The sequence below is a fragment of the Chenopodium quinoa genome, unplaced genomic scaffold (genome assembly GCF_001683475.1).
Source record: "Chenopodium quinoa cultivar QQ74 unplaced genomic scaffold, ASM168347v1, whole genome shotgun sequence".
Lineage (NCBI taxonomy): Eukaryota > Viridiplantae > Streptophyta > Magnoliopsida > Caryophyllales > Amaranthaceae > Chenopodium > Chenopodium quinoa.
This window is the reverse complement of record NW_018744757.1, coordinates 1,369,677-1,382,196: the sequence shown is the minus strand read 5'-3', so window position 1 is coordinate 1,382,196 and position 12,520 is coordinate 1,369,677. Positions and strand designations below refer to the sequence as shown.

General features: G+C 37.7%; 1 long non-coding RNA gene across 1 annotated transcript; it reads left to right on the top strand.

The window, feature by feature from the left end:
* Window positions 1-7,165: 7,165 nt before the first annotated feature.
* LOC110703735 lies at window positions 7,166-12,520 on the top strand. Its single transcript, XR_002507756.1, has 3 exons — window positions 7,166-7,537; window positions 8,244-8,358; window positions 11,224-12,520. It is a non-coding gene; the product is annotated as an uncharacterized LOC110703735 (long non-coding RNA).

Here is a 12,520-nt window from a genome sequence, read left to right as displayed (position 1 = left end):
TGTCGTACTCCTTCTTTGTTTGGCAAATTTTTCCAAGTTCGGATTGTCATCTCTTGCAAGTTTTCCGAGATTGGATTGTCATACACATGGTTCCCTATGGCAAAATTTCCCAAAGGATTGTCGTAGGTCTCTACTCATCATAAATTTTGGCAAAGGTTCTTCAACGTGGATTGTCATTCATTTCAGTAAGTGGAAAATTTTCCCGAAGTGGATTGTAGGTCGACTCTTTATTTGCAAATGTTCCAAGACGCGGATTGTCAATAGTGGCAATATTTTTCAAAAAGGATTGTCACATAGCGTTGGCAAATTTCCAAGGTGGGTTGCGTTCAAGAGTTATATTCCAAGATGTGGATTGTCGATCGTAGCAAATTTCTTATGACAGATTGTTACGAAGCATTGGCAATAATAGATTTTGGCAAATTTTCCAAGATATGGATTGTCGCTTCATCGTGGCAACATTTCCAAGGATGGATTGTTACGAAGCATTGAAAACTTTCCCTAAATCGCATTGTCATACATCATACAAGAGTTCTGTTGGCAACTATTCCTAAAGAAAAGAGGATTATCATCACCCAAAACATCGGCAACAAAATTCAAGCAGCATTAGGGATCAACAAGCAGTGGTCTTTCGATAATTTTCTTCGGAATATTATCGCAACAACTGAGGATGGCTTCATGTGAAGCTATCTTTGATCATATTCCCTGGCTTGCGAAAGATGGTCACAAAGCACTAGAAGATCGTTTCAGGCGAAGCAATCTTTAATAGGGTTCTCTAGCTTGCAGAAGACTATCACAGCAGAATTGGAGACAGTTACAGGTGTAGCAGTCTTAAGGCGGTATCCCCTAGCTTGAGGAAGATCGTCAAACAAAAAAAAAGAAGCTCTTTGTTCAGAGAAGAGTGAACATATCCAGAAAATTTCCATTGTTCAAAGACGAGTGAACATCAAAATAGCAAGATGGTGTTCCCTAGCTTGTGGAAGGTTGTCACAACGGCAAATGCAACAAATCGGTTACTCCCAGAGACGTGTGCTCGACGCTGCAAGATACGCGTTTCTTAAGTCTCTTATCTGTTTTAATTAACGCTAGTTTTGCAGGTATCGGCGTTACAAGAATGGTTTAGGATCGCCGAACGTTCTAAATCATTCTCTGTGCCTATCACAACTTTTACTTTTGTTTTCGAAACTTGCGTTTCTCCAAACTCAGTCAAAGTGGGGACTTCTGTAGACATCCAAATGTGTCTCCCCAAAACCAAACCCAGTGATGAATACCTTTCATGTCATTAGTTATCGAACAAATCGAAAGTGTGAAAAGTCTAGCGATGAGGATATTTTATTAAAATATCACTTCTTTCTGTTTTTGAAAATATTTCTTTTCTTACCCTATTTTTGAAAAACGTACATTCCAGTTTAGTTTGGTCTATGATATGGGTCCAATAATGGTGTAGTTGTATGGGGCTTGAAAAGACCTTTCCAACGATATATTATAAGCTCAATTCCGATGAATAATGAGGAAGTTATGACCAAAATACTAAACTGGGCTCAAACCGGATTTTACCTACGGCCCAATGATCATGTAGAGGGTCCAAAGGTCTAATCCTATTACTAAACTAATTAGGACTAATTAGAAGCTTCTATAAGTTTATAAAAAATCTTAATTATCCTTTTTGAAAAGATAAGATTAAAGAATTTGAGTTAAATAAAAACTTTCCTTTTTCTTAAATCCTAATTCTATTCGAATTTAAAGATATTCAATGACAGTTAGATATTAATTTTTAGCCTCAAAATCTTTATCCAAATTTTATATTGTTGGATAGATATTGAAATTATCTATCCAATGATATATTATAATATTAAATCCGAGTTATAACGAAAAAGATATGAATGAGATATGAAACTCTATCCAAACCTGACATCGTCCCACTATTTCGGCCATGTCTTTTAATATAAAAAATATTTTAATCTGATTTTAATTGGGTTAGAATTTAGACTTCAAGAGATTTACAACGACATATTATATGCCTTATTTGGACTTCTGGATCAAAAGATAGGATAAAAACAAAATCCGCAAAAAACAGCTGTCCATTGGGTTTTATTTTGATTCGAATTTGGATTCTTTTCTTATTCTTTGACCCTCTTTTTTCTCTATAAATAGAGGTCATGTCTCCCCTTTTTAAAATCATCAACTCTCATCAAGAATTCCTTGATTCTTTCTTTCTTTCTATGCCAACCCTTTTACAAACAAAATTCCTCATACATTAGCACTAGACACACCTAGCCAAGTTCGAAGTTGCCTTCGCCCTAGACGTGAAAGGTTTGATAATTCTGAGGGTTTGGTCCCAAATCTTTATTTCAATTATTTAATTTAATTGTTTGATTTATATTTTCCTTGAAGTTACTAACGTTTGTATTTTGTTATTTGAAAGAGATACGAGGCATCCAAGTAAGTACTTTAATTATTTTATTGATATTATGATATAGAAATCATGTTTAGGTTGTTATTTTGATTCCTAGTATCATGTTAGGATGTTTTATTGCTTCCTAGTATCATGTTTAGGGTAAAGAATATAATGTCAATTATGATTTTTATGATGCTTCCTGTTTTCTTTCCTAATATCATATTAGTATCATGTTAGGGCTAAAGCTTTGATTTTTGTTGATTAGTGACATGCAAGGGTTTGTTATTATCCTTGTTAGTATCATGCCTAGGATCTTGCTATTATTATGCTTTAACATGATTATTATTATTATTATGATGATTATTATTATGTTGCTTGATATTTATTGTTGTTGCTTGATCACGCCTTTTATGCATGTTTAAAGGGAATTTGTACTTGTAATCACGCTTAATAAGATAATTAACAATCTTGTTTAAGGTTAATGTGATTATAATTCAAGTGACCGCCAATAATAGTTTTATTTGTGCATTAATATTCAACCAACATAGATAAACAGGTTTAAGGTAAAGTAGAGGCCTATTAGTAGGGCAGGTTCTTTCTCTTTTAGATTGAATTTGTACCTTCATCCCCGAACTTCCAGTTTTGGTTCCAGACCTGTTGGAGTTGACGATCTCATGGATTGTTAAGGGGTATAACCTTCACCATGTGAACGGTTTACAAGTTCCTAAAACTTATTGGCGACTCTTTTGCTCTATCTTCCTTCCCTTTGGACACCACCATGCTTAAGTGTATGATCACAGTGGGGTTCAAGTTTGGGGTAATGCTTGAAATATTCCCTACACTGCTGAAGGAGCTGGGCATTGAAATCATTGCTAGCTTGATCAAACTTGGTCTTCCAAGTATCATAGTTAACACTCGGCTGAGCCGCTTGCCAAGCCATCCGCATGATGGCTTCATTGTCTTCCATCATCTGCTTGACAAGGGCCTCCTTCTACTTCTCGTTGCGAGCCTTGTACTTGTCTTGGAGCTGCCTCTCCTGGTTGGCAAAGCGCTCCTCCAGGTGGCCCACAAGCTGCTTAGCCCTCTCAGCATCCTGCTTGGCCTCATCCAAGGTCTCAAGTTTCTCCTTAAGGCTCTTGATTTCAGCATTAAGCTCATTGATCCTTGTCCGAGCCGCCTCCAAGTTCCGCTTTACCTGCAGGTTGGCATCCGCCTGGGAATACATCATATCAAGTGTCAATAACTCATTCAGAGCAATTTCAAATTGAGCTCTGTCTAAAGCGGAGGCGGCCCAGGCATTAGTAGTCGTTACCTCTTTTGACTTCTCTAGATTGGCTTTTTAAGCCCTTGGACGCACAGCATGACCTGCATTCAGTCAAAAGGGTGAATGGTTAGCATTAGGCGTGTATAAGTATGACTTGCAATAAAAAAATTTAAGTTCTTGCCTCGTAGAGGATCCCGAAGATGTCGTCCAAGTTGAGGGTGCCGACCCCTCGGACAGACGCCTTGTCCTCAGGGTCAAGCGCCCACAACATCTCTTTGACCATTTGAAGAACTATCGGCCTTTGAGCAGGAGCTGCAAAGATCAATATAACATACGTTAAGAGCAGGCCAAATGGTCTACATCTATGGAAAAAAACATTAAGGGGAAGTAGCCTTACCCTCCGGCTGCTCCTCATCCCCCGTGACAAGCTTCTTCCCGTCTCCAGCTGAACCGGTAGCAGATTTGGGTGGCTTGCTACTCTTCAATACCCTTTGGGCATCCGGCTTGCTGATCTCCCTATCAGCTCCGAGATGGGAGTTGTCACCTCCCTTCTTTGGCTTGTGGGCAACGTGCTTTCTATTCTTGCTAAAAGCGCCCACATCTCCAACCTTAAGTTTTTGCACCTTAGGGTCGAATGGTTTGGAGGGAGAAGGCTTGGTGGAACCACCCTGCACAAATAAAGAATAGTGAGAAACCATGCAAAATGAGATAAAACCTTGTTTAAAAAAGACAAGTGTTATAAGCTTTTACCTTGGGGGTTCCGCCTGTTTTTTGTTCTTCGTTCGTCCGTTTGAGAACGTTCAAACGGTACATAGCTGCAGAGGCTGCAACCGGCTTCTTGGAGGCTGAGAGCTTCTCCATAGCTTTGTCTGCACAAAGAAACAAGTGTTAGAAATCTGCAAGCATTTATTGAAAATAGCTAAAGCATTAAAGATATCAAGCGGCTGACTACCTCTCGGCATCTCTGTACTCAGGTAGCAGGCGGCCAAGTACACCCCGTTCAAGAGCCACTTGTAACAAGGAATGTAACTCTGGGGATGACTTCCTTCCCCCCCCCCCTCTGCTTATTTGTCCGGACGGACAACTTGAACAGACCCTTATTGAAAATCTCCTCCTAGGCTCGCCTAGGGAGAGGCGGCAGGGCTTTCTTTCCAGCCAGGAGGGGGGATCCTTATTCCACCTATTATATTTTTGGTTTAGCAGGCGGTTAGAGGAGTGGAAAATATAAAACTTTGTCCTCTAGTCCTTCCATTTGGACTCCTTGCCAATTGCCATCATGTACCCCTTGTAGGTGGTCAAGGTGTACCAGCCTCCGCCGCCTACTTTCGGCACTCGGTTTAGATAGTGCATGTGGGAGAACGCCTCAAAGCTGGGATCCACCTCCAGCATTTCACATGCGGCAACGTACCCGATTAAATTTTCCAAAAGTTCGGGACTAGTTGCCAGATACCCAGTTGGTATCCATCAAGAATTCTCTCCACTGCCGGATGGAGAGGGAAGCCTAGACCCGCCTGAATGGTTGCCTCATAGCAACCAAAACTCTCATCATGGTAGTTAGCCATTCAGGGCCAGGTGACCGTATCTACAAGATCCGGCACGGAGAAAAGGAAGCCATGTCCCATGAAATGCTTAGATATAAACTTGGGAAGGTTAGCCTTCATTGTGTCCCGCTTGCCCTCGGGAACATGTTGATAATAGGGAGCACGCTCCCGGCGATGAGTAGCATGCGGCTTGGCCCAGCCCTCGCCTTTTTCCACTGACAAGGACTCCCTTGTTGTGGTTATCTTAGCTCGTGCCTCCTCCGAGTCAACGGAGGCACTAACAGAAGATGATGAGGCCGAGTCGTCATTAGAGCTCTCGCCAGAGCTGAGGGACTGCCGATTGGTGCCAGTAGGGTCCTCCCTCAGTCTCTCCTCCGGTGCTTGTCTAGAAGGCCCAGGTTCCGATTTGATTCTAAGCCTCCCACAATATTGTGTCGTTGGGAATGTCGTTGGAGGTTGGGGAATTGTAATAAGAAGAAGTTGGAGGGGGTCAGAAGAAGGGCTTGGAGGATGATCTCGAAGCTGACTGACATGCGCCCTAATGGAGCCGTCTGAATATATAGTGGACCCGTCCGGATGGTAGAAAGAACCATCCAAATTATATTGTCTTGTCGTTCTCTTGGTTCTGGCCATGGTGTCCTGCATAGACACAGAAACGGTCGGATTAGGGGAAGTTCGTAAAGAAGGGCCCATGAAAAAGCATTCGACACCACTAGTTCTAGACTCAGCCGTCCACGGTGACCAGCTGATAACTACCCTAGGCTGTGTCGTGTGCGTTTGGGAAACCATTTTCAAAAACAAAGCAAGAAAAAAGTATAAAAAAAAATAAAGAGAAAAAAGCAGGCGGTTACCTTTAAAAAGTAATAGGAGACGGCTGTAAAAGCTTTGACGTCTGTTTACAGACGGACTGGTTGGCGGCTGTTGGATGCTTGCAAGGAACTAGTCAAGAGTTCAAATGTCAAAAATTCAAAGATTCTCCCAAAGATTCACACAAGTGTGAATCCAAGGGGAGTCAACCCTTCTATTTATAGAGGGGGTAAATGATCTAAGGTAAAAACCCTAAATTTAGGTGAACAGTAAAAGTAATTTCTTGGCCAATCAGAGGCCGACACCTGTCACAGGCGCCACATGGCATGCCACGTGACACATGTGAGGAGCAAATGATTTGGGGTATTTGACATCCCCAAGTGGACCAATGAGAAAGCGACACGTGTCGCTCTGGGAGGCGTCCAAATGGACGCCTCAAGATGCGTGACACGTGTCACTCATATATCCCTCCTTTGAAATGGAGCCTTCAAGGCCCAAACTTCAAGGGCGCCGCAAATCGGCGCTGCCCTAATCCCTAGGTCATCAAACCCTAGGGTAGGGCACACTTCCCAAGGTCCTTATAAATCGGGGCATTCCCCCCATTTATTGGGGGACGTTCCAATCATTACTGAGTTGTCACTCTCAACAAACAGACAACACCTAAGCTTGGAATCCGAGTAGATAACTTTTCTGCACGTTTTACTCCGAATCCATACTATCTTAATCTTCGGAGGCGAACCACCGACCATTCGATGCTTCGTTTGTTTTGCAGGTATAGGCGTCCTTACTAAATCCAGTCTTGAGCTGTAACTCTCCCGAGGGACACAAAAAACCCCGAAATAATACCTATACATAAAATCAAGTTACTTTATTCTACCAGTACACATGATCTTTTCACCCAAGATAAGTATCAAACCACATGAAGATTCTAAGAACTACAACTAATTAACCAGAAAGTAATTTCATGCTGGATACTGGACAATTAAAAATGGATATGGCTTCAATATAGGCAATATTGGAGAGTGACTTCTATGATTGCTATTAACTTATTTTCAAATTTCATGTTTCCAAATCCCAAAAACCCAGTTACACAAAACTACAAAAAGGTTTTTTTTTGGAGAGAAAATGAAAAGAGCTAATAGCTTTCATTTTTATTTAAAGGATAGCCAACTAAAAGGATACAAACACACCTTTAATATTGGTACTTAATAACCCCACCATTCACATGCTGCTATGTAAATAAAATAAATTTAGTAAGGGAATATTTTATAAAGTATAGATTGAAAATAACTAGCAAGGCTTGCATCCATTGGTGGTTGATGCCGATAATTTTTGTAGGGATTGGTTGTTTGAATGGGTATCCTCCCAAGGATCTTGTGATAGGATTGCCTGGTTAACCAAAAGTTTGATTCAGACAGTTTGCTGGCTACATTAATTTGGATGATAAGACTGATGGGAGCTTATTTTACTACTTTGTTGAAGCTGGGAAGGATCATGACCATAAGCCACTCACTCTTTGGCTCAGTGGAGGTTAGCTTCTTGCTTTTCTATCTGCTTCATATCTTGATGTTCCATTGTACATTTTTTTTTTCTTTGTATTTGAATGTATTCTTCTAACTCTGTGGCTACAAGCACCATTGACTGATCTACATTCATCATTATTGATTATGTATTGATATTCCACTAAGATACCCTGATATTTCCATGTCGGCTGGAGTATCCACAAGGCCTTTAAAATTTCATACCTTAAATGAGTGACCAAATAATCGGCTTGATTACAGCTTTTAATAGGAAATTCCTATTTTGTTTTGATCTTCTGTTTTTTGCATTTTATCAGATGTGCTCCATACCTTTGTTTGTTGAGACTAATAAGAACACTATAGAAAATTGCTGACTATTATTATTATTATTATAATTTCTGGTAGGTTTGGGTTTATTTTTGGCGGCTAGGTGAATAATTGTTCTTGTTTAATTTTAAATTTTAATTGTTGTTCTTTAATTTTCAATTTTAATTAATTTGTTGTGGAAACTAATTGTACTAATGTGATTGTTCAATTTCAATTCAAATTAAAACCTTGTAAAATTTATATGAAATAAATTTATATTTTTTTAAAATTTTAGGAGTCTGAAATAAATTTGCATGATTAATGGGAGAATAGGGGGAGTAATAATAAATTTGTATTTAATAAATGAGAAAATTCCATGTTTTGAGCTTTCTGAAACTGTTTTGCCTCAGGTTATGCAACTAAGATTTGCCATTGAAAGTATTATTCGTGAACAACCGCGATGAAATCAACCCCAAGCTCTTTTTAGCAGCTATTGAGCTACTCACTTCTGCAACAACTCACCAGGTTTGTTGCGTTTCAATACTTTTCAATGAGAAACTGTAACGATTCCAGAGTATCTTATTGTTGATTTTATATGAATGAATTGAGTTGTGCTTAAAAAAATTGAATTTGATGCTAGCGTAAACTATTGTTGACTCTGTATGAATTTTCTAGCTATGTCTACATCTGCTTCCACTCTCTTATTCTCATATATTGATTTATAGTATTATTTTTTGCCACTAGGCAGGCATAAATGCATTATATGCCAGCATTTACAATGTGACCAAATGAATGAACAAAAATCTTAATAATTGTTGAAATGTATAATATTAAGCAGCAACACAAGATACAACATACATCTAAGTATCTAACTGCTGTGGTCTTCTTCTTTTATTGAAATTATTACTCAATTTTTATAGTTTTTTTTATTTTATGGAAATTTGTTGTAGTCTGCATTTCCGTTTAGTTCAATTCAATTGAACTGTTGTTTTGATTTTGCTTGAACATATCCTTGATTTGTTGGTTGATCTTGAATGTATTAATATTTATTATGCATTAACTCTTCATATGCTTAGAGATCCGTTCAAGATAGAAGTCCCTTAGGCAATTTTGAAGCCTTTTTGGCTCTAAATGCTCCCAAAATGAGTAAAGGTCATATTTCATTGATTTCAATTCATAGAAACCAAATATAAGTTAATTATGGATGTTATGAGCTTTATTTCTATAAATTGGACCAATACATGAAAAATGGGAAAAATAGAAGTCCCTTGGGCAATTTTAAAGACTTTTTGGCTCTAAATGCTCCCAAAAGTGAGTAAAAGGTCATATTTCATTGAATTCAATTCATAGAAACCAAATATAAGTTAATTATGGATGTTATGACTTTTATTTATGTAAATTGGATCAATACATGAAAAGTGGGGAAAATACAAGTCCCTTAGGCAATTTTGAAGCCTTTTTGGCTCTAAATGCTCTCAAATGTGAGTAAAAGGTCATATTTCATTGATTTCAATTCATAGAAACAAAAATATAAGTCAATTATGGATGTTATGAGTTTTATTTCTATAATTTGGACCAACACATGAAAGATGAAAAAGATAGAAATCCATTAGGCAATTTTGAAGCCTTTTTTTCGCTCTAAATGCTCTCAAAAGTGAGTAAAAGGTCATATTTCATTGATTTCAATTCATGGAAACCAAAATATAAGTTAATTATGGATGTTATGAGTTTATTTCTATAATTTGGACTAACACATGAAAGATGGGAAAGATAGAAGTCTCTTAGGCAATGTTGAAATGACTAGAGTCAACACATGAAAGATGAGAAAGATAGAGTTGTAACCTCATTCATTTGTTTTTTTTTTTAAGGATTTTTGTCCATGAAAAACCCCTTATGATGTTAGTGAGTTGAATGTGGTTCGAGAACAATGGGCGTAATACTTTTGATCTAGATATTTATTGAATGCATAACTATTAGGTGGAATAATGTAATATTATTAGAGTTGTTGTATGTGTTGGATAAACTTATACAAGTTTTTATTTGTAATGTATTATTTATATTATTATGTCCTATTAATTTTTACAAATGTTTTGTTTAGTATAATTGTTTATTTACAGGTATATATGTGGAGGAATAGGTTTATTATCACATGTTATAATTATATTAATTATAAATATAAATAAATGCAGCCGAAATTTAATAAAAAAAATTATTTACTGACTATTTGTAACGGGCAACAAATATGCTTGTTACAAATAAGTACTTATTCGTAACAGGCATTAGTGTTGCCCGTTACTAATAAGTACAAATTAAAATACAATAAGTCGTTATTTGTGACTGGCAAAAAAGTGTCCGTTACAAATAATAGGCTATTCGTAACGGGCACCTGAAAAGCCCGTTACAAATTACCCAATATTCGTAACGGGCATCGTAATTGCCCGTTACAAATAACAAAGGCCATCCGTAATGGCCGCATACGTAATGAACGCTGCCCGTTAGGCAATTTTTGCCCGTTATATATGGATGGGCTTTTTACCACTAGCATGTTTAGTTTCTATAGGAATATGATGTGATTTAAATACTTTTAATATTATTTTATATTATGCTTGTGAGACTAACGCAAAGGTTTTAAGTATTGTTTTGGTTAAATAAGGACCTACAATGGTTCAAAGTTGTAGGTTGACTTTGTTCAACTTTGATTTTACTTTACTTTCATTTGGTTTGACTTTTAAGTTGACTTGTTTTGAATGGTTTTAAAGGTAGTTTTCCGCTGCATGTTTTGATAATTGCCTTAGCTGTTTTCACGGTGCGTGGTAATGTCTTAGATTTTCCAATTTCGTATTTTAAAAAAGGGCAAAACTTGTATTTTAAAGGAAAGGAATTTCTAGAGTGTTACAAAGTGGTATATGAGAGGTTTGGTTGAGAATTTTATTACCAATAAAGTCAAAAAGGTGTTTTAAATTGTTTTGTTTTAAACTAGGCTAAGTTCTTTGATGAGTGACATTTATGTCACTCTTAGGGAGTAGTTTTAGAGTTAATTCCGTGTTTATTTTCCCTTATTTTCCCTTTTATTCTCTTGTTTTCTTTTTAATAAAGTTTCTAGTTTATTTCTTAGTTTTAGTATGTTTTAATTTAATTTCTTTATTTAATTGTTTCTAGTTTATTTTTGTATTTTATTTGCTTTCGATTTATTTTATTTCTTTCCTTTTCTTTGTTACTTTCATAGTTTTAATTAGCTTTATGTTTATTTTGTTATTTTATTTTATTTTATTTGCTTGTATAGTTTTATTTAATTTTGCTAGTTTTAGTTTATTCCTCTTATTTTCTATTTTATTTTATTTATTTCCATTTTATTTATTTTATTTTATTTATCCTAATTCCTTCCTTCAGTTTTGTGTGTAGGGGTTCGGGTTTTATGTCAAGTGAATTCGGGTCCCAATTTGAGTCAAACGCCAAATGCACAAGCTTCCAAGCAACAACCCCTGCTGCCAGCTTATCATACACCACACCTTCACTATCCTACACCACCCCAAACAACACACACCAACATCACAACACTTACCCTGCTCACGCAAACCACCAGCTAATTCCCCTGCTCCAATTCACCTTCAGCCACCCAAACAAAACCATAGCAACCACGCACCCGAACCACCATCACCCACCAATTCCACTAACCCTTACAAACACCACCCGCATCTTCGTGCAACCACCATCCCACACTAATCAGCCACCTGCCGCTCACCCTTCGCCAATTCCCAACCTTTCCCCTAACTCACTCAACTCAGCGCACCCCCAAAACCACCGTACCACACACAGTAGCCCACCAAAGCCAATCAACAACCCTTGTACCACAGTCCACCAAAACCCACACCAATTAACCACCTGCACCACCGCTGCTTCCTTCCCCCGCACCTCACCAAACCACGACTCTAACCACCGCTGCAGCCACTCAATTTTAGCCACCCAAACCGCACCTCTTCCCTGCAATTCCCGGCCACCGCAAACCCAAATCAACCCCATCAATTCGCACAAGCGTCAGCCTAAATCAAAGCAAATTCAATTAATAAATTTCAGGTAAACCGCATAAGAGTTCGATCGAAATGCCAAGAAGTGCCAATACAGTCAGAAACTTTTGAAGTTTTGTAAATTAAAGAGGTGTGGTCTAACACACCCATGGTTTGACCGAACCAACCCCGTAGTTCGGCCACACCAACCCATGGTTCGACCGAACCATTTCACGAGCTATGCACGTGATAATTATTGAGATCAAACAATTGAAGCTTGGTGATTGTCGTTGATCTTCGATTCGTGATGATGATGTGCGTTGATGATGGTGTGATGCAGTGGTGATGAAGAATGGAGCAGCCAAAATCGAATAGAAGAAGAATAGGAAGGTTGATGTGGTTTGGGGGATTTTGGGTTTTTTTTTCCTTTTTCTTTTATTTTTATTTCTTTTCCTTTTCATTTTATTATTTCTTTTCTCTTTTATTTTCTTTTATTTTCCTTTTCTTTCTTTCTTTTCTTTTATTTTATTAAGTTAGTATAAACACACATTTTCGGGGGTAATTAGAATTAACAAGGAACAATATATTCAATTAACAATTAATCTATTCTCTAATTAGTTTTAGGAGAGGTTCTCTCTCTAGGTTTAGGTTAGGATTAGAGTAGTTTAGAGAGAGAAAGTGAG